At 40.0% G+C, this 23,120-nt stretch overlaps 1 protein-coding gene across 11 annotated transcripts in view; it reads left to right on the top strand.

The window, feature by feature from the left end:
- The first annotated feature begins 1,785 nt into the window (after positions 1-1,785).
- Positions 1,786-23,120, top strand: part of PRRC2C (proline rich coiled-coil 2C) — a 93,750-nt gene continuing 72,415 nt past the window's right edge. For all 11 annotated transcript variants that reach the window (XM_027046301.2, XM_053209584.1, XM_053209581.1 and 8 more), the window contains exon 1: positions 1,786-1,924. The gene's annotated coding sequence lies outside the window, so the exon portion shown is untranslated. The remainder of the gene's footprint in view (positions 1,925-23,120) is intronic.

The raw sequence follows: 23,120 nt of genomic DNA, 5'->3' as shown, positions 1-23,120 counted from the left end.
TAACCTAGCTTCCTCTGAATCTGGCTTTCGACTCTCCTTCCAGTCTCATCTTGTTTGTGTCACTCTCTTAACTAAGTTCCAGACATATGCCTCTCCTAGTTTCTAGAACATTCCAAACTCTTTCCCAGATCAGGGCGTTTGCAATTGCAGTTCACTTGGTCCAGAGCACTTTTCCACCTACTCTTTGCATTACTGCTTCTTCTTGTCATTCAGGTCCCAGTTTCAGTGGCCCCTTTTCAGAAAAGTACTCAGGGACCACACTTTCTAAAATAAATTCCCCCTGCCCTTCTTCCTGGTTATTCTTTATCTTGATATCTTGTTTGTTTCTTTTGTTGCACATATCCAAACCTATTATTTGATCTGTATCACTAGACTGTTGCCTAGGACCAAGGTCTTTTTTTTTTTTTTTGTAAGTAGGCTTCATGTCCAGCAAGGAGCCCACACAGGACTTGAACTCACCACGCTGAGATCAAGACCTGAGCTGAGATCAAGAATCGGTCGCTTAACTCACTGTGCCACCCAGGTGCCCCAGGGCCAATGTCTTAATTGTTCTATACCTTTATATCCCAGTACCTAGCATAGACAGTAGGTGCTCAATACATATTTGGTGAGTAAATAACACAAACTTGAGAAGTAGGTATTTTTATTTTTTGTGGAAGAATTTTTTTTTTAATTTTTAAAACATTTTATTGTGTTTTTTAACTGAAGTATAGTTGACACAGATAGAAGTAGGCATTGCCTCCATTTTACACGAGAAAACTGAATCAAAGAGATATTAAGTAACTTACCCATATGACATAGCACTTAGCAAAACATGTTTTTGTTTTATTCTAAAACCTAAAAAAATATGTAATGCTTTATGAAACTTAAATTAACACAATACCATATACAGTCACACACACACTATATACACTATATGTGTGCACATATTTATCATTTGTGTCTCATAACAATATTATGACTCACAAAGTTTTCATTACACATTAAAACTGATTTGTGATGATAAAATATGGAAATTATAGAAAGGCAAACATAAAATCTTTTTTAAAAATCTGAATGCCCTAAGAAAACTATTGTTCACATTACCATTATTAACATCCAGAGTACATTTTTTATTCTTTTCAATGAATATGTGTATATGTGTGTGTTACTAGCATAGTTACAGCATAAATATATTAGGGCATAAGCATTTCCCTGATCATTAAGTATTAATCTGAATTTAATGGCTTCAGAATAGTCCATTATATGGATGTATCATAATGCATTTATTTATCTCTTGTCAACGGACAGCTTTTGGTATTATGAATACTGTGTACTCATATTTCTGGAAAATATCAAGATACTGTCAAACACCAAGGTTAAAGATTATGCATAATGTACTGTTGATACGTAGTGCCAGACTGTCGGTTGAACCAATTCACACACGCATCCACCACTTACAAGAGTGCTGCCTTCCCTGAGGCCTATCAGTGTACAATCGTGGCCTCTTCCAGAATTCCTGGAGAGAGCTCCTGCAAATCCTTACCCCGCGGCGGGAACCCCGATTGCAGGAACTCCCTCCTTCCAGCAGGAGGCGCCGTCGCCTTCCGCCGGGGTTGGGCCGCCACGGAGGCCTCACGTGATCGGGCCGTCTCTGCGCCGGAGGGCGGTCTTGCGGAGATTTGCCTTACGTACGCCGCGGCATGACGTAGTACGTAGGGGCTGGCTAGTCGCCATCTTGCTTCTTTTTCTCGCTCGCTCTCTCCCTCTTGGGAAGCAGCGAAAGTGCTTTGGCGGTTTGTCCATCCGCAGCTTCGGCTTCCCCGGTCGGGTGGTCCTTCCATCCCCCCCCACCCCTCGCCTACCCTTCCCCTTCCCTCGGTCAGAGCGCGGCAGAGACTCTCGAAGTGCGCAGACACACTCCGCTTGACACTCGCCCTGGCCGGTAAGGAAAGCGAGGGCGTAGGAGCTGTGATCAAAGCGGGCCCCATCGGGGTGGGCTGGCGGGGGGCCGCCTGGGGCGTGGGAGCGCACCCCGGCCCTGGCGGGCAGAGACTGGGGAGCCGCTGGGAGACGGCCTGGGGTCGAGCCATCCCCCGCTTTCTCTTTGGTTCTCATCATGTCTGTGTCTGGGGGAAGTCTCGGCCTCCTGGTCGGGGAGCGGGAAACCGGAGTCAGACCCGCCCCATGTGGTCTGCAGCGGGAGTTCCGGAGCCGTCGGTCTCTCTCCCACCCGGTCCCCGCTCAGGCCCCGCGGGGGGATTACTCGCGTAGCCGGCTAAACGAAGGGGGTTCCCGTCCTTGGGATAATGGCTTTTTTCCTAATGTGTGGGAAGCGTCCCCCAAACAGCTCAAGGGCTCATCTGGGGCCTTTACTGCCTACTTCTTTTCCGTGTGTAGTAGGGTGGAATTTGCAGCGAGCACTGTGTGAGAGAGACCGGGCTAAAGACCTGACTCGGTGAGAGGCGCTTGGGGGAATCTGGACCAACCCTACTTCCGCTAGGGACGTGCAGCCCCAAGTCCAGACGACGATTTGGTAGTCATTTCTTTCCCCAGGCCTCGCCATCCCCTGACCTGCGTAGTGAATCCCACTCTGCAGCTCTCTCTCTTTGAGATAGCGTTAATGTTACTGGTGTTACGGTAAAGGCCCCACTTCAGGACTTGCAGGAAAGGGCATGGGGACCAATGGGAACACTGATAAATTGTTCCTTTGCCCGAGAGGAATGCGTCTAGTTCCTTTAAAGGGATGCATATTTGTTTTGACTTGATTTGAGATTTGTTTGAGATTTCCAACATGCCTGATGTTTGCTGGCTCCCGAAGCCGCCCGGATTTCTGCATTGGCTGATCTTCAGCCTAGGCTTGTAGATTCATACCTCGCTAGGGTCCTTGGAATTGTACGGTAGGCGGCTTGTGCTGGAAGGTTTTCCTTTGGAATGCACCAGAAAAATCAGGATTCTTGATCCAGTGCTTGATAGCTTTCTCCTGCAAATAACCACGATGGCGTGATACTTAAGCGCCCACCGAGCCTAACTCCAGCATTTGTTAAAAAGTAGATTTAACCTCCTCTGGTGGTGATTAAGATGCTACTCCGACTGGAGCCATTTTTAGGTGTGTGTCAGATGCACTGCAGCATCGTTTCTGGCCCACCTCAAATGCATTGATCCTCTAAGAAAATTAGGAATGGATTGACTTTGAATTTTGTCTTTGGCGTGTGGTCAAATAGTAATTTGATTTTTTATAGTGGGCTTGTCAGAATGCAGGCTTTTTACTTGTATATTTTGGTTTGGTGAGCTTACATATGTGGCTGTTTTCCCTCCACCATTAGTTGACCTTTTACTGTGTACTGAGCACAGTAACGAGCTCTTTACATACATTATCTTTTCTCATCTTACAGCCGGTACTTGAGGGAGGTGCTCTTATTATCATCCCCATTTTACAGATGAGATAAAATCAGAGATATTAATGTGACCAAGGTCACAGTCAGTTACCGTGTTGCGGTAGAGATTCAAACCCAGACTGTCTAAATCGAAAGGGGATGCTGTAAAGCCATCAAACTGCCTCCCTGTTTCTTGTAATTTTAGGAACTGTGGTAACTGAAGATGTAGCATTGTTAACCTAGTTTTTTCTTTTGCTTGATTTCAGTATAGAAACATTGTTGCACACAATGGTGAAAGTGTTGCAAGGTTAAAAAAATGGTTGTAACTACTTTGGGGATGGGATAGAAGCTAATTTTTCTCCCCTTTTCTAGTAAAGGCCAGTTGGTTAAAACCCTTGACTAGGTAGTATGACATAATCTTTAAATTTTGAGATCTGGCCTATACTGTTGGTAGAATATTTCCTCATCTGTAAAATGGAGGTGATGATAATAGTACTTCCCTCTAAGGTTTGCTGCAGGATTAACAAAGATCATGTGTGTAAACGGCTTCTTACTGTGCTCAGGATACAGTAAAAGGCCAACTAATAGTAGACTGGCAGAATATTGGCATAAACAGTAAGTAATCTGTATATTCTTAGAATGGAGTATATATTCTTTGCGTATTTAGTTTTTCTTTTTACACTTACGTGCTAGATTTTGTTCTTAAAGATTTCTTCATGCTCTACAGTCAGTAACCCTGGGTTCAGTATGTTGAGCACAGCTGAAAATACAGAAGTTCTGATTCATTCCCTCCCTTACCCTTAATGCCACCCCACCACCCGTATTGGTAAAATGTCTTTGAAGATTATATTATATCCCCCTCTCCCCCCAAGTGGTTTCCTCTTGCCCCCCCCACTTCAATTTGTAAGCCAGTTGAGTAACTTCTGTTTCAGATGCTGTTTATGCCAAATTTGTGTAAGACAAGGATTGATGATTGATAAAATGTTACACAAATTGGTACAAATCCTGTTCTTACAGTGAAGGAGATCCAGAAGTTGTGTCTCACTGAGTTATGACTAATACACTTTCAGCAAAGTGAGAATCAGTTTATGAATAGGGTAACGCAATGATAGCTTATCTCCGTCTATGTTAACTGTTAACTGTTGTTTAGAAGCTTGAGAATTAATGTTAGTTTTCTGAGTCATAACATTTTAAATTTCTCAATAAAGCCTTTGATGCGTCAGTCAGGACATCTTTGTGGGTGAAAATATTCTCGAGAGGGTAACTTCAATGTATTTTCTGTAGTGTTTTTTCCCAGTCCCAGAAAGGTTAAATATAAACTGATCTTTTCACCAGTTACATTAGTCGTCATTTTGCTCTAGATTAACAGAATGCCAGTCATGTTTTAGGGCCTGTATGTGTACATGTTTGCCGGCAAATCAGATCAAACAATTACTGAATTTCAACAGTTGTCTAGTTGGCAGACAAAAACTTTTATATGGTTAGTATACGTAGAGTCAACACAAGATAGCAATAAAATTACTGTCAATGTGATGTAATGTTCTCACCCCTAGGTGCTCTGCCTTAAGGGAGGATGGGATGTAGTTAACATTTGTGGAGCACATCTAGTATAAAAAAAATAACAACACTTGGGTATTATTTATGTAGCATATTATGTAGTAATTTTCTTTTTACCTGTGTTCCAATATTAGTGTGCTTTCCTTTACTAGACTGTTTCCATATCTTCCACACCTTGTATGGTGGTTGGCATATACCTAGGTTTTATTATTGAGTGAATGAGATTAGAAAATAGAAGACTAGACCCACCAACTAAGATTCAACTGACAGATATCTTAGTAGAGCAAAATAGTACCCTGTCATTCCCTCCCCCCACCCCGCCCACCTCTCCATTAGAATAGCATAAGATGCTTTCACATAGCTTATGTTTATGTACTGTGCGTTGTGAGATTTGTTTGCATCCGATTTTCCTTTCTACAATTTAGATTTATTCAACAAACGTTAAAGATTCTTTTAATTTTGTAAGGCATAGTGAGTCAGAGGAATACGGCTTTTGGTTCCTACTGCCAAGATGCTCACGGTTTTAAGGATTAATGTTAAAAGTTGACATGTGATCTTTGGATTTATACCAGAAGATAAAAATAAAGACATACAAGCAGAAAAGGGAAATTTGGGGCAGAAAATCCATATATGAACATTGTCTATAATATAGATCAGGTGCCTAGTTGATTACAAGTGAAGGCATGATGGCCAAGAGAGATCAAGAATAATTGCAATTACTGGGGCGCCTGGGTGGCTCAGTCGGTTGAGCGTCCAACTTCAGCTCAGGTCATGATCTCACTGTTCGTGAGTTTGAGCCCCATGTTGGGCCCTGTGCAGACAGCTCAGAGCCTGGATGGAGCCTGCTTCAGATTCTGTGTCTACCTCTCTCTTTGCTCCTCCTCCACTTGCACTCAGTCTCTCTAAAAAAAAAAAACAAACCAAAAAAAACCAAATACTAAAAAAAAAATTAAAAAAAAAGAATAATAGCAATTATTGATATTTGTTGAGCACTTTCCATGCTAAGCACTGAGCTAAGGTAATTTTGTAGATTATCTTTTTCGATCTATACAGTAAGCCTAGGAGGTAGATTATTTTGTCCTTGTTACACAACTAGTAAACTGGGATTTAAAGAGGTTTAAGTAATTCTTTCAAAGTTACTTAGTTAGTATATGGGATTCGAATCATTGACCCAGAGCTTAAGTGTGTAACTTCCATACAACATGGATTTCCCAGTGGCCAGTATTTCCCAACCTTAAGACATTCATGTCTTTTAAGATCTTCAAACCTTCTGTTTTAATATTTTCTTTAATTCAAGTTACTGTCTTTTAAATAAGTGAATTTATTTTTTTAAGTGCACTTATTTTGAGAGAAACAGAGAGTGAGCAGGGGAGGGGCTGAACGAGATGGGGACAGGATCCCAAGCAGGCTCTGTGCTGACAGCAGAGAGCCCAATGCGGGGCTCGGACTCACAAACTGAGATCATGACCTGAGCCGAACGAAGTTGGACGCTCATCCAGCTGAGCCGCCCAGGCACCCCTAAGTAAGTGAATTTAAAAGAATATACATGATTACTTGGTGTTAGTTTTTTCCCCCCTTCAACATGTTTCAAAATAAACATTTTTTAAAGTTGATTTTTATTTATTTTTAATGTTTATTTATTTATTTTGAGAGCGAGAACAAGTGGGGAGCAGGAGAGGGGTGGAGAGAGAGAACCCCAAGCAGGCCCCACATTGAGCACGGAGCCCACCTCAGGGGTTGATTTTATGAACTGTGAGATCATGACGTGAGCTGAAATCAAGAGGCGGATGCTTAACTGACTGAGCCACCCGGGTGCCCCCAAATAAACATAATTTTAAATATTCCTCTACGGACCATTTAAAATCATCTAATACACCATTAGTAGTCTTGTATTCCACTGTTCAGGACATAACCACAAAACTGAGCCTGGCTGGCTCAGTTGGTAGAGCTTACAGTTCTTGATTGGGGTTGTGAGTTTGAGCCCCATGTTGGGTGTAGAGAATGCTTAAAAACCTTAAAAAAAAAAAGAAAAACAAGAAATGAATGCTGGATAGGATTAGGCAACAGTTAGAAGTAATGAAGGCGAGAAGTGATGAAAGTCTAGGATGGAATGGATTCATCACAGGGAATGGCAGCATTACAGGAGAAGAGATCTAAAGTAGCCTTGACTATGTCCTTGGGGCAACCATTTCCATTATAAACTGCAAAGTGGAGGTATTTGCTTAAGACTGAAATGTAGCAAGATACCGAAGACAATCTGTGGGAAGAGAAGGAAGGCAAGAATGAATAAGTGAGGAAGTCACCACAGAAATCAGGGTGGATTTAGAATAATCTAAAAAAGGGGATTATTACCGCCAAATGGAGCAGAGTTCAGAAAAATATAAGTGGCCTTTGGATTTGGCTGAGAGATCTTTGGTGACCCTAAAAGAATTTAGATCGAGTAATGAGAGTGAAAGGTTAAGCAGGGAGGAATAAGTAGTGAGACTTCTTGATTTTTAGGTGACTTGAATGCTCAATATGAGCTGTGTACTGTGAGTTAAAACACCTAGTTTTAGTCCTTTTGTCACCTATGTTTTGTCCTTTGTGCCTGCTGTTAACTTGAGAGGCAAGTAACATGGCTTCTTCAAATTTTAGGTACAGGTATTCCCCGCCTTTTGGAAGTTTGTAATATCCCACTTTGCTTTTATGAAAGACATACATTAGTACCCGCTTTTGCTAACCGGAAGAACTTTTTTTTACTTTTTTTATTTTTGAGAGAGACAGAGCAGAAGCGGGGGGGGTGGGGCGGGTCAGAGAGAGAGGGGGACACAGAATCTAAAGCACGCTCCAGGCTCTGAGCTGTCAGCACAGAGCCCATCGCGGGGCTCAAACTCACTATGAGCTGTGAGATCATGACCTGAGCCGAGGTTGGACGTTTAACCAACTGGGCCACCCAGGCACCCTGAAAGAATTCTGAAGAAGATTTTCACTTTTACAGAAAGCAAAAAGTGACAATAGCATTCAGTGGTGAGCCATTATAGAGGCAGTGAGAGTGATGCCACCAATGTCCTTCAGGAACTACGTAGCATCGGGACATGGCTTTGAACTGTGTTTGTCAACATCTGTACTGTGTGTGTGTGTGTGTGTGTGTGTGTGTGTGTGTGTGTGTGTGTGTGTGAATTTGTTAGCAGGATGGCTCCTAAGGGATCAGAAAAGCCTAAGAGAGGTTATTTGTTGGGTCTGGGAATGCTACAAAAATTTTTCCATATGAGTTAATGGTAATTGTTTCTTTGCTGTAGCCATTTCAGCTTACGCAAGGTTTCAGAGGAAAGCTTTGCTCTCTCATAGCAGGGGAAACCTGTATATTCATCTGTGAAATAAAGAAAATCTCCGTTTCACCTATCTCAGAGGATTGTTGCAAAGATCACATTAAATGTGTTTCCATGTGTCTTTTGAATTTAATATTCTTTGATATTACATGAGCATTCACCATACTTAAACAGAAAAGAGAACCATGAAAAATAGAAAGTTAAAAAAGGTAAAGGGAGGATAGGTTTTCTGATGTTGAGAGATCCCCTCCAAATATTTGAGTGTGCAAGGTAAGGGATGGATGCATATGTAGCTGGAGAATGGGTGGCTAGAGAAGTTAATAATTGACTTTTCTTCCCTCTTTCCTAGTGAATGATCTGAAAGTATAGGGCTGCTTTATGTGGTTGTGCCGTTTGTGCACTGCACAAATGTGCTGGGCTGAAGGAGACAACAAGGACTGAAATCGGCTCTGGGCTCTGCTTTCAGAGTCCTGTGCTCTGGCTAGGCCTCCCAGGAGTAATCGTGCTTTCACTCCTCCCCTCTCTCCCCGTGCATCACCGCCTCACCCAGAGGAGTACCTGTTTCTCCCCAGAAGCATATGTTTTTCTATTTGCACAAAGGCCCTGTGGAGGCCAGTGGATGCTCTGAAAAGGTCCTGGGGAGATTTATTCAGGATACATTTAGAACAGAATAAAAAACAATCGGGAGAAATGGTCACCAAGAGACAAAAAGCTTAGAACTTTTTAAGATGGGTTAAGTAATTGGGCAAGTACTTATCCACTTTATCCAGTGTATTTTAAAGGTGAGTATTGTAGCTTATTAAATGTTTCCAGTAACTGGGAAACAGACTATATATGTGGATTTTAACTGAAGAAGCCACAATGTAGGAGGTATAAAATTAACTTCTGAAGGTTAGGAAGATGAAAGAGTCCATTTACTTTAAAATTTAAAAATTTTATTGTTTGCTTTATTTATTTATTTATTTATACATACATACATACATACATACATACATACATACATACCAAGCATGAGCACGAGTAGGAGAAGGACAGAGAGAGAGGGAGACACAGAATCAGAAACAGGCTCCAGGCTCTGAGCTGTCAGTGCAGAGCCCGACACAAGGCTTGAACTCATGAACCTTGAGATCATGACCTGAGCGGAAGTCAGACGCTTAACCGACTGAGCCACCCAAGTGCCCTGAGAAATTTTGTTTTTAAAGGAAAGAGGTGTTATTGAAATGAGGCTTTTGACAGAGTAGAGATTGGTTATATTGTTGTATGAGTTTTTGAAATTCAGATAAAAATTGGATCTTTTGGTGTACCACTGTGAGTTTTAATATGTGTGGAGCCATGTAGCTTGCATCAAGAATTAGGATACAGAATGTAGAAAGATGAAATATCTCCCAACCCTAGATCCAGTCTTTGGACTCTTTGGACTCTTTGGATATTGGGGGGAGAGAAAGTATCTCTCCTGCTGAAGAAAGAGCTGTTGAATAAGGATTAAAAATTAGGCATCTCCAGCTGCCTCAGTTGGAAGAGCATGTGACTCTTAATACATGGGGTTGTGAATTGGAGCCCCACGATAGGTGTAGAGATTTTAAAGAAAGGAAGAGAGAGAGAGAGGGGAAGGAAGGGAGAAAGAGAAGAAGAGGAACAGAACAGAAAAGTCAGTAATAGCCTACAAGTGCTGATTGCTTGGTTTCCTGACCAGAAAAATTTTTTATTGTGTAGTTATATTTATGACAGATTGGAAACATGGGAAGAATAAAGTTAGTAGGAGAAAGATGCGTAGGCTTCCATGTCTCAAGATACACGTTTTAATGGTGGAGGAGTGGAGCCAGTGCTTGGCAGGGAGGGGTGCTAACTGGTTCTCTACACTTACAAATTTAAACTTGAAATTTCAACCCTTATGGTGCCATTTCGTTGAAGTTTAGGATAGTTCATGATGTCAAATGAACATCTTTAAGAGAATGCTTCTCTTTTTCTCCTATAACATCCAACAGACTTGCTTGCAAAAAAGTTAATTAAGAAGCTTTTATGCTTTGGTTTTTATTTGTAATGTGTAAGTTTTGAAAACACTGTTACCCATTTATTAAGTGCCAGACACCATTTTCAGAGCTTTATACGCACTTTGTTAATTAAATCTCACAGTAGACTATAGAGGATATAGCCCACAGATGAGGAAATAAAGTTCAGAATTATATTTAATGACTAGGGAAATGCTTATTCAATAATATGCATATGCCACAGTTACGCTATGAAAACACCTAGCTACCAAATGTTAGAGTTGGGGTTTAAACCAAATCAGTTTTGTTTTTTAACCAAATCAGTTTTAAGAGAAGTAGTTGTGTGATATGAGCACTTTAAAAATATTATAAGTTGTCAGAAAGAGTGATCTGGGAATCACTTCATTGAGTAAATGGTAGATGTGCAGATTTATAACTTTGCTAGAACAGTAATTTGTGGTACAGAAGATTCAATAGCTGCGTATCTTTTCTAATTCTTAGGGCATTCTGCCCTAGAAACTTAATTCACGTGTTTCAGTTTCTAAGAACAGCCTGAGCCCTTCTACCATTCTGATTAGAACTCCCAAAAGATTTATTTATATTACACTTTGTTTTTAAAAATGATAATTTTTAATGCTGTAGTGCTATTTGTAGTAGAGGCACTCAACATATGGTAGTATTCTTAGTTTTTCTATGATAGCTGCAAATGTGATCTTAAAAATATTTGATGTCACTCTAACTTTAGGATCACTAAGTGGTTATAACAATTGGAGATGGAAATGAACTTAGAAGTTGACTAGTTCAACTTCTTACCCAGAGCAAGACCCTTTTATTTTAAGTGGAAAATTTAGTTTAAAATTTTATAGACAGAATGCTGTCTTCTGGAGTTAATACATCCCGTCTTTGTCAGCTCCAGCTGCCATGAGAAAATACCATAGACTAGATGCCTTAACAGGAATTTATCACAGTTCTGGAGGCTGAAGACCAAGCATAATCAGGCTCTGACGAGGTCTCCCTTCCTGCCCCGCACACAGCCGCCTTCTAGCTGTGTGTCTCCATGTGGCTGGGAGAGTGCCTTGGTGTCTCCTGGAAGAGCTTAATTCCGTTATGAGGCCCCACCCTCATCACCTCAGCTAACCCTGATTATCTCCCACCGGCCCTGTATCTCCACATACCATCTGTCAAGTTGGGAGTTAGGGCTTCAATGTAAGAATTCTGAGAGGGGAAACAGTTCTGTACAGAGTGCCCCCCCCCTTATTTACGATCTTTTGTACACTGATTCTTAGACTTTTTACGTTATGTTATTATACTTCAAAATGACATTTTTACAACAGATGGAATGTGTTTGTTGATAGTTATTACTGTATTTTGTTACTATAATTTTTTATCCTTGTATTTTATTCTGTACTGTAATGGAGTAAATTTGGAAATAAAAACTTGAGTCTTTAGAATCTCTTAGCCTAAAATAACATTTATCATTACATTTTAAAGGTTTGATGTTTATCTCTGTTATAATGAAAATTGAATTATGATTCTCACGTGGTGAGGTTATCTTGGGCGTTGGCTTTTGGCATCAAGCTTCGACTTAATCTTGGCCCTATCTGTCCCCATCTAGGAGTTTTGGGTAGGTTATTTTTACTTGTTTAAAGTTGTTTCTTCATTGATAAATTTTGGTAACTTGAGCTCTGAGCTCTTATTCCCAATTTGGTGTTTTTACATCTCTAGAGCTCAGATTTAAAAAAAAAAAAAGCTTCAAGAGACATTACTACATTAGAACATCTAGAACTTAACATCCCTCTTCGTGTTAGAAGTGGGAGATGTAAATATGAAAGATTACTCAGGTTTTTTTTTTTTAATGTTTATTTATTTTTGAGACAGACTGACAGAGCGTGAGGGGGAGGGGCAGAGAGACAGAGGAATTGAAGCGGGCTCCAGGCTCCAAGCTGTTAGCATAGAGCTCAACTTGGAGCTCGAATTCACGAACTTCGAGATCATGATCTGAGCTGAAGTCAGATGCTTAACCAGCTGAGCCACCCAGGTGCCCCGATTACTCAAGGTTTTAAATCTAGAGGTCAGGGAAAGTGGTTATGTGAAGTTGGGGAGAAGAACGTATTTGGGAGAGCAGAAGAGCTTTTTTTGTTTCCCTTTTTTCTTTTGGAATAATTTTAATCTCACAGAAAAGTTGTAAAAGTAGCATGAAGAATTCTGTATTCCTTCATTCCTATTCCCTGGTTGTTTGCTGTTCTAAATCCTGTCATCACCTGAAACCTTAAATACCAATCACAAGCTCTTAATGCTTTCTCACTCAGGTAGTACATTTGCTCCTTTTGTTTTTATTAAATGAACAAAGCAATGCTTGTAAGCTTGATTCAGTAAGCATTTAATAATTACTATTTGGGGAGCTTTTAATCAGTCGTTAAAATTGGCATTTCCTTCTGCTTTCCTCCTTATCCTCTTCCACCGTCTACTTCACTCTCTGGCTTAGACTTCCGTGAAATGTTACTCTGACCATTTTCCTGGCAGTGTCTTCCTCTCCCTTGCTTTTCTTTACATGTGTCTGGCACAGCTCTAGTTCCTTTTCGTTCCAGCTGCTGTGTGTTTCCCTCCACTTCCCACTCCTGGATGTGCTGCTGGACATTAATAATGAGAGTCTTCAAACTGCTCAGGCTTGGGAAGACCATTCTATAGCCCCAGTTGCCAGCTTCTCCTGGGGTGTCAGCACTGATTGTCACTGCATCGTTTGCCTGGTTGTCTGTCTTCGCTCCCAGTTCTTTGGAAGCCTTTTCCAACCCTCTTACATTTCCTGTTATCTCCACTCAGTTGATGAGGACACCATGCCTTTTTCATTTGTTCCTAGTAGTGCCTAATAGTAGTACAGTAGGCGCTGGGTAAATATTTGTATTAGTGAACAGGGGAATCAAGCATTTTGAGTTGTAGTTCTGTCAAGAAACTTAAGTAAAGACCTTTGTTCTACAATTAAAAAATGTGTGCGTGCAGATTGTGGTTTGTTTTGTAATTTTTAAAAATAATTTTTTTTAACATTTATTCTTTGAGAGACAGAGAGAGACTGAGCACGAGCAGGGGAGGTGCAGAGAGAGGGAGACACAGAATCGGAAGCAGGCTCCAGGCTCTGTGCTGTCAGCATAGAGCCCGACGCGGGGCTCGAACTCATGAACCGTGAGATCATGACCTGGGCCGAAGTCGGTCGCCCAAACGACTGAGCCACCCAGGTGCCCCTGTTTTGTAATTTTTAAGTAATCTCTACACCCAGTGTGGTGATCAAACTTAGAAGCCCAAGATCAAGAGTTGCCACACTCCATCCACCAACTGAGCCAGACAGGCTCCCGCTAGAGATTGTAGTTTGAAGGAGAGTTTTGGTAATTATCCTTACCGAAGCAGTGAACAGTAGATGAGATGGCCAGCTGGAAAGCGCATAGAGCTGGTAAAGAGAGATGGCAAAAGCATGTTACCATTTATGTAGGGAAATAGGAAAAGGAGAGACAAAACTGTCAGTCATAGAGACCAAAGAAATCGGTTTATATAGAATCTTTTTACTTTTTATATTTGTATGTGATACCTATTACTTATTACTTAGTAGAGATTCTTCCTTTATTTTTTTAATAAAACATATGTTGTGTGTATATAGTATGGTTATTTGGAAGTGGCTGCAGGTTCTTTTTAATGTTAACTATTTAAATCAGTGGGACATTGTACTTCATTTTCCGGAGGAACTAAATTCTCACCGTAAGATTAATGAGGAAAGAGAGGTAAACAGAGCTTGGATACTTAGAAGCCCATGGTGGTCAGAAAGATGATTGGCATTTAGTTGAATTTAACAAATTAGCAATTTGTGAAAGTATGGGTTTTTTCGAACATACTAGATTTTTAAAAATCATTATTTATTTTGAGATGGGGGGGTCAGGGCAGAGAGAAGGGGACAGAGGATCTGAAGCAGGCTCTGTGCTGACAGAGAACCTGATGCAGGGCTCGAACTCACAAACCATGAGATCATGACTTGAACCAAAGTTGGACCCTTAACCCGCTGAGCCACCCAGGCGCCACTGAAATATGCTAGATTTTAAATGTCACTAAAAATAATGTTTTTTTGTATTGAATACTTGTAAATCCTTATGTAATGGTGAATAGCCTTAGAATCTTACACTTTCTGAGACTGAAGGAATCTAAGGGATCATAGCTAATCTTGCCTTGATGTGGAAACCTTTTGCAGATTTTTTTTCAAATAATTTTCAACCTATGATGGTTGTCCTTCATAAAAACCATCTTTTTGTTACCAGTGTTGAGTGTCATCCTTTCATTTTGAAAGGTTGGTGTTTATATTGTGATAAACTACTGCCTTCCAAATTTCCCTTAGACCATTTGGAAGCAGTCTGTTTGCTTTTATTATATATATATATTTGTAGGCTCCATGCTCAGCGTGAGGCTTGAACTCATGACCCCAATATCAAGAACTGCACACTCTGGGGTGCCTGGGTGGCTTTCCTTGGCTTTCAGGTCTTGATCCCAGGGTGGTGGGATCAGCCCTGAGTCCCTGCGTGGGGCTCATGCTGTGTGTGGAGCATTCTTGGAATTCATATTCTCTCTCTCTCTCTCTCTCTCTGTCTCTGTCTCTGTCTCACATTAAAAAAAAAGGGTACCTGGATGGCTCAGTTGATTAAGTGTCCAACTCTTGATTTTGGCTCAGATCATGATCTCATGGCTCAAAGTTTCAAGTCCTGTGTAGGGCTCTGTGCTGACCATGTAGCCTGCTTGAGAATCTGTCTCCCTCTCTCTGCCCCTCCTTCACTTGAGCACCCTTGCTCTCTCTCTCATAAGTAAAGTTTAAAAAATAAAATTAAAATAATTTTTTGAAAAAGTAGCATGCTCTACTGACTGAAACAGCCAGGTGCCCCACAGTCTATTTGCTTTTGAAATACTAGCTTTTTTTTCCTTCTTCACTTATTTCATCTTAACACTTTTTTGCAAAAAAAAAAAAAATTGTTTACAAGGTGATATGTATATTCATTGTTTAAATCTTGAAAATGTAAATGCACGTGTTTTGGTGTATCTAATTTTGGTGAAAAATGTTAGTTTCTGACCATCATTGCTCAGAGTCCTAGAACCTTGAATTTAGAAATATGATCACTGGGGCGCCTGGGTGGCTCAGTTGGTTAAGTGTCCAACTCTTGGTACCGGCTCAGGTCATGATCTCACGATTCGTGAGTTTGAGCCCTGCACTTTCCTTTGGTGCAGGGCCCGCTTGGGATTCTTTCTCTCACTCACTTTCTGCCCCTTCCCCACGCACGTGCATGTTCTCTCCCTCTCACTCTCTCTCAAACTAAAAAAATAAACTTAAAAAAAAATAAGATTACTTTCTCTTCCCTTAAAGAGGGGTGTACTATTATTCAGTAGGCTTTTTTTTTTTTTTAATATTTATTTATTATTGAGAAAGAGCGCAAGTGAGCCGTGGAGGGGAAGAGAGAGAAGGAGACACAGAATCCATAGCAGGCTCCAGGCTCTGAGCTGTCAGCACAGAGCCCGATGCGGAACTCGAACTCAGGAACTGCAAGATCATGGCATGAGCTGAAGTTGGATGCTCAACTGACTGAGCCACCCAGGCGCCCCTCATAGGCTTTTTTTTCGTAGACTGACCCTGAGTGATCGCTTGGGCAGCACATATACTAAAATTGGACGCATAACAGAGATTAGCCTGGCCCCTTGCAAGGATGATGTGTTACAGGCCTTAATGATTCACTTTTATAGGTACATCATAAGCAAGACAGTAATGTTAAAAAAAATACATTCTTAATGGCATGCAAATAACAAAAAGTTTTTTAAAACTAAAAAGACTATATAGTTCCTTTATAGAGGCTATAGTTCCTTTGTAACTGTGACAATATAGTTTTTGAAGTCAGAATCTGGCAGATTGAAAAGAAATGCACCTGTTGAGCTTACTGTTTCAAGGGTTTTTAAATTACTAATTGTGTAAATTGTATTGTTCTGTTACTGAAGGTGTGGATCTGCTGAATGCAGCCCTGGGTTTACTCAGCAGTTGAGATTTTTTATTAATTTTCCTCCAGTGGCTCTTCATGACGTTTAGATTAAATTGGACAATAGTCCTATCCTAGTCTCCTAGGCTCTGCAAAATCTGACTTCTGCTGCCTAATCTGACTTCTTCTCCTGCCTCTCTCCCTCAGACATGAACCCACTTATCCCAGATCAAAATTAGTTTTATCCCCCCAGTGGTTCTCAACTGTGGCTATACTTGCATACCTTGGGGATATTGTGGGTTCAGTTCCAGACCAGTGTAATAAGGTAAATACCTCAATAAAGCAAATCAAATGAAAATTTTTTTGGTTTCCCAGCGCATGTGAAAATTATGTTTATACTGTATTGTAGTCTATTAAGTGTGCAATAGCAGTATGTTTTATAAAAACAGTGTATATACTTTAATGAAAAATTACTTTATTGATAAAAAAATGCTAACCATCATCTTAGCTTTCAGTGAGTCGTAATCTTTTTGCTCATGGAGGATCTTGCCTTGATGTTACTGACTGATGAGGGTGGTAGTAGCTGAAGGTTGGGGGGCTGTTGCAGTTTCTTAAAATAAGACAGCAGTGAAGTTTGCCACGTCAATTGAATTGGTATTCTCTCTCTATCTGCCCATCCCCGGATCATGTTCTCTCTCTCCCAAAATAAATAAATAAACTTAAAAAAAATTAGAGTCAGTCTTCTCAAACCCTGCCACTGTTTTATCAGCTAAGTTTATGTAATATTCTGAATCCTTTATTGTCGTTTCAGCATCTTCACCAGGAGTAGAATCCATCTCAAGAAACACTTTCTTTGCTCATCCCTAAGAAGCAGCTCCTCATCCATTTAAGTTTGATGCGGAGATTGCGGCAATTTAGTTCCATCTTCGGGCTCCACTTCTCATTCAGTTCTCTTGCTGTTTCCACCACATCTGCAGTTACTTCCCCCACTCAAGTCTTCAGCCCCTCCAGGTCATCCACAGGGGTTGGAATCAACTTCTTCCAAACTCCTTTTAGTGTTGATATTATGTGTGACCTCATGTATCTAGTCTCCAATTTTTAGCCACAGCTGCATCTTGTGCCTAGGCTGTTGCAGTCCATGATGTTTCCACCTTGTACCTTTGGCTCTCCACAATCCATTCTCCACATTGTAGCCAGGATATTTTTAAAGCCGAAGACACGTCTCTGTTCAGAATCAAATGGTTTCACATTACTTTAAAGATAACATTTAAAATTCTAATAGACTTTCTCATGCAAACTTCTCTTTCCCTTTCAACTCTCTTTCTTACTAGTTTCTACTTATTCAGCTTTTATGTTTTCAAACATGATAAGCATGTCAGGACCTTAGGGCCTTTGTATTTGCTTTTTCTTCATCCTTGAAGCAGGCTCCTTCCCCATTAGATCCAAATCAGAAGCGTTTCCCTCAGGGAGGCCTTTGGCGATCAACTAGTAGTTCCACTGTGTCTTACTTTCTCATATTATCCTGTGTGGTTTCATTCGTAGCATTTGTTATTGTCTGAAATGATCATATTTATCTATCCTTTCAGTCACCACAAAGACCCCTGAGAGCAGATTCTAATGTGCTGTCAAATAATTCTTTAACCCAGGGTTGCGAAGACTTTCTCCCTTGTTTTAAGTTTTTACATTTTGTCTATGCCCCCTTTTTTAAAAATTGGGATACAATTAACATATCACGTTGTAGAAGTTTGAGGTGTGTGTGTTGACTTGATTTCATGCATTTCTGTACTGCCAGATGATTATTACTGTAACATTAGTTGATGTTCTTTTCATCACATAGTTATTTTTTTGTGTACAGAGAACATTTAAATTCTTCTCTCTTACCAACTTTGGTGTATATAATGTATCATTTTGACTGTAACCATAATGCTGTGCATTAGATCTCCAGAATGCTCATGTCTTCTAACTTCAGTTTGTACTCTTTGCTATGGTCCATTTTGAGTTGTTTGTATATGGTAGGAGGTATGGATTAGAATTCATTTTTTGTATATTATGTATACCTAATTGCTCTACCACCACTCGTTGAGAAGATTGTACTTTATCCACTGCATTTTCTTCACATTTGTAAAAAATCAGATGCCTGTGTATATTTATATTTCTGCACTCTGTACTGTTTCATTGATCAGTCTTTTTTAGGCCAATACCACACTGTGTTCATGGCTGTTTGATAAGTACTGAAATCAGGTGACCAATGTCTTGGTCTTTCAACTTTCTTTTTAAAGCTCTTTTGATTATTCTAGGTCCTGTTTATATTTCTTTATAAGTTTTAGAACCAGCTTGACAAATTCTACCACTCTCTCCCCCTGAAATTCCTTCTTTGATTTTGTTTGGGATTTCTTTGAATCTGTAGATCAATTTGGCAAGGAATCGTATCTTATATATTGGGTCTTCTGATCCATGCACAGGGTAGCATCATGTATCTAGGTCTTCTTCGATGATTTGTAGTTTTATCTTTTTAAAAAAAGATTTTTTTTTAATGTTGATTTTTTTTGAGAGAGACAGAGACAGAGTGCGAGGAGGGAGTGGGGCAGAGAGAGAGGTAGAGAAAGAATCCCAACCAGGCTACACACTGTCAACACAGAGGACTTGATCACAGGAACCCGAACCTGTGAGACAACCAGGGGGCCCTACAACAGATTTTTATATATTGATCTTGTGTCTTATGTGCAACCTTGGTAGACTCTTTTTTAGTTCTAATAGCTTTTTCTAGAACCTGTTAGGTTTTCTGCAAATATGATCAGTTCAGCAAAATCAAGAGTTTTATTTCATCCCTCCCATTCTGAATTCCTTTTGTTTCTTTTTCTTCTTATTGCACTGGCTAGAACTTCTAGTACAGTGTTGGACAGAAGGAGAGAATTGATATCTTTGCCTTATTCCTGATCTTTGGGAGGACAGGAGTAAGCATTCAGTCTTTTACCATTAAGTATGATGCTATAGGTTTTTGGACTTTACTAATAGACTTTATTTTTTTGTTGGTTTTCATACATGCCCTTTATCAAGATGAGCCCTAGTTTACTTAGAATTGTTATCAGGGATAGGTATTGGCTTTGTCATGTGCCTTTTGATATTGAGATAATCGTGTGCTTATCTATGGTGAAATGCATTGATTTTTGATTGTTAAACCAACCTTGCATTCCTGGGATAAAGATACTTAAATAATAAAAAAATCTCATATATTATTCCTTTAGTTCTCTTTCTGGTGTGGTTCATTCTTTTTTGTAGATCTAGATTCTGATCTGTTGCCATTTTTTTTCCTAGTTGAAGAACTTTAATGTTTAATATTTCTTGTGTAGGTCCTGCTGGTGATGAATTCTTTCAGGTTTCTTGTGTCTGAGAAAGCCCCTAACCCCTTTTTTGTTCTTCAGTTTTGAAAGATATTTTTATTGAGTAGAGAATTCTAAGTTCATCAGGGTCTTTTTCTTTCAATACTTTTAGGCATGAGGCTGCAACATTTCTCACTTGCATCATTTCCAACAAGAGTTGTTTTTTTAAGTATCCTTAACAAAATTTTTTTAATGTTTACTTATTTTTGAGAGAGGGAGATCGCCAACAGGGGAGGTGCAGAGAGAGGGAGACAGAGGATCTGAGGTGGACTCTGCACTGACAGCACAAAGCCCAGTGTGACGCTCGAACTCGCATACTGTGAGATCATAACCTGAGCTGACCCAGGTGCCCCTGCTGTTGTTATTTTTATGTTTGTTTCTCTTGTTGCTTTAAAAAAATTTTTTTTTATTTTTTACATTTATTTATTTTTGAGAGACAGAGACAGAGACAAGTGGGGGGAGGCGCAGAGAGAGAAGGAGACCCGGAATCTGAAACAGGCTCCAGGCTCTGAGCTGTCAGGACAGAGCCTGATGCAGGGCTCGAACCTGTGAGATCATGACGACACTCAAAAAACTGACCGAGCCACCCAGGTGCCCCTCTTTTGTTGCTTTTAAAATTTTCTCCTTAGGGGGCGCCTGGGTGGCTCAGTCATTTAAGTGTCTAACTCTTGATTTCTGGTCAGGTCATAATCGTGGGTTTGATCCCTGTGTCAGGCTTTGTGCTGACAGCTCAGAACCTGGAGCCTGCTTCGGATTCCTGTCTCTTCTCTCTTTCTTTCTCTCTCTCTCTCTCTCTCTCTCTCTTTCCCCTTCCCCACCTGTGCTCTCTCTCTCTCTCTCTCTCAAAAATAAAATTTGGGAAAAAAAGATTTTCTCTTTATTGTTACAGATTTTTTTAAAAGACTTTTTTATTTTTAAGTAATCTCTACACCCAACATGGGGCTCAAACTCACAACCCTAAAATCAAGAGTTGTATATTTTATTGCCTGAGCCAGCCAGGCTCCCTTCTTTATTTTTAGTTTTGAACAATTTGATTATGATGTGCTTTTGGTGTGATTTTCCTCATATTTTTTATGCTTGGATTTGTTGAGTCCTTTGGACCTGGGTTTGTAGTTTTCATCAAATTTGTAACATTTGGTCATTATTTTTTCTGTCTCTCACCCTACTTAAGTGACTGCTATTACACAAAGATTAGGCTGCTTGAAGTCTCAAGGCATACTGATACTTTTTTTTAACTTCTTTTTTTCGCATTGTCTTTTCATCTACTGATGACTTCAAGTTCACTATTTTTTTTTTTATCAAAATGCTGCTAGTCCCATCCAGTGTGTTTTTCATTTCTATAAATTTTGATTTTTAAATATCTTTCATGTCTCTATTTGTAGTCAACCTTCTTGTTGAATATATAGAATGCAGTTATACTTTTAAAAAACGGGTTTAACAATGGTTTATGGCCACTGGGTCACCTGGGTTGGTTTCAATTGATTGATTCTTTAATGTGGTTCATCTTTTCATGTCTGTTTGTGTAATTTTTATTTGCATGCAACAGTGTAGATTTTACTCTCTTGGGTGTTGGATTTTCCTTCTTTTTTATATATATTCTTTAAATTTCTTTCAGACTTGGTTACTGGGGAACAGGTTTGATCCTTTTGAGTGTTGCTTTAAGATTTCCAGATCAATGTTTACTTTTACTTTGGCTACTTTTTTTTTTTAACCACTGCTGAGATGAGGTGTTTGTTAATACTCTATCCAATACCCAGTGATTTAAGAGTTTCGTTGTTGTTGTTTTTTAAGTCTGGCTGGTGAGAACAGACACTATTCCCCGCCCTTTGTGAATAGCATGTACTGTTCCTCTGATTAAAATGGTTCTTTCCTGGGGCAGCTGGGTGGCTCATTGGGTTAAGCTTCTGACAGGCTCAGGTCATGATCTTGTAGTTCCTGAGTTTGGGCTCTCTGCTGTCAGTGCAGAGCCAGCTTGGACCCTCTTGTCTCCCTCTCTCTCTCTCTGCCCCTTCCCCATGTGTTCTCTCTCTTTCAAAAATAAATAAATATTAAAAAAAAAAAAAAAAAGAAGGTTCTTTCCTGGCTTTGGTAGCTTCCTAACACACATCTGCACACTGGTACTGTGCTGAATATTCAAGGGGGATCCTCTTCAGGTCTGTAGCATTTTCTCTGTATAACTCTCTTTCAAATATTCTGTCCTAGCACCCTGAGCTTAGCTTCATAGTTTTCCAAAGCTCAGGCAGTCTGCCAGCTTCCACTTGAGTGCCATGACCTGGGAACTCTCTAGGCACTAAATTCAGGAAACCATAGGTCTCAATTCACTTTTTTCTGTCTTTTGGGGATCACTGTACTTTCTTGCCTGATGTGCAGTATCTTAGGCTCTGGTGTTACTTACATATAAAAATTATGCATATGCACATGTGTGTATACAGATACACATCTGTATATACTGGATGGTATATATAAAAATGTGTTTTGTCCAGTTTTTGAGTTGAATTGTTTCAGTAGGGGAATGTAAATCTGATCCCTGTTACTTCGTTTTAGCTGAAAGTGTACACCTGTCAGGCCTGATTATTACTTTCTTAGAAAATTCTTGTGTAGCTATGATTCTTTGATTTATTTTAGGCACCCAAACAGGAATTCTACTTAAAAAATATTTTTTTAAGTACATTATACAAAGTGAAGATAAATCTTGATCATGCTTAGGCTAGATTGGTTGGATTCTTTTGATACTTTGTCCTAAAAGTAATCTTAAATTTTGAACAAGTCACTGGCTTTTCTTTCAGATATATGTTAGCTAATATTCAGTCTACTTGGGGCTTTTTCAGGGTATATCTTCTCAAGTCTTTCAGAAGGAACACCCCAAAAAGCAAGTAGGCTAAATTAAACTTTGGCCTTAAACCAAAAGTTCTCATACCAACTGGCAAACCACTGTAGTGGAATCGACCTTTCTGATTTATACAGTTTTATTGCTTATGGCTCCAATTCTTTGGTTTTTTAAAAAAAAATTTTAACGTTTATTCATTTTTGAGAGACAGAGTATGAGTGGGGGAAGGTGCAGAGAGAGGGAGATACAGAATGTGAAGCAGGCTCCAGGCTCTGAGCTGTCAGCACAGAGCCTGACATGGGGCTCAAATTCACAAGCTGTGAGATGCTTAACCGACAGCTTACTAGGCACCCCGTCCAATTCTTTGGTTTTAAAAATGCATATTGTGGAGTGCTTGGGTGGCTTGGTTGAGTGTCCAACTCTTAATTTTGGCTCAGATTGTGATTTCATGGTTCGTGGGATCCCGCCCTTTGTCGGGCCCTGTGCTGACAGTATGGAGACTGCTTAGGATTCTCTCTCTGCTCCCATCCCCCCCCCCCCCATCCCCTCTTTTTCTCTCACAAAATAAATAAATAAAAACTTGAAAAAACCCCTGTTAAGCTGCATATTCTTTTATACCAGTTAGGTACATTAAGTGATAGTTTGTCCTTTTGATGGAATTATCATTCAATTCATTTATATACCATCTTGTGTATTTGATGTATATTTTTTTCTGGT

This window comes from Acinonyx jubatus, chromosome E4 (assembly GCF_027475565.1).
Source record: "Acinonyx jubatus isolate Ajub_Pintada_27869175 chromosome E4, VMU_Ajub_asm_v1.0, whole genome shotgun sequence".
Lineage (NCBI taxonomy): Eukaryota > Metazoa > Chordata > Mammalia > Carnivora > Felidae > Acinonyx > Acinonyx jubatus.
The sequence above is the reverse complement of the archived record's forward strand: the minus strand, read 5'-3'. Positions and strand labels throughout refer to the sequence as shown.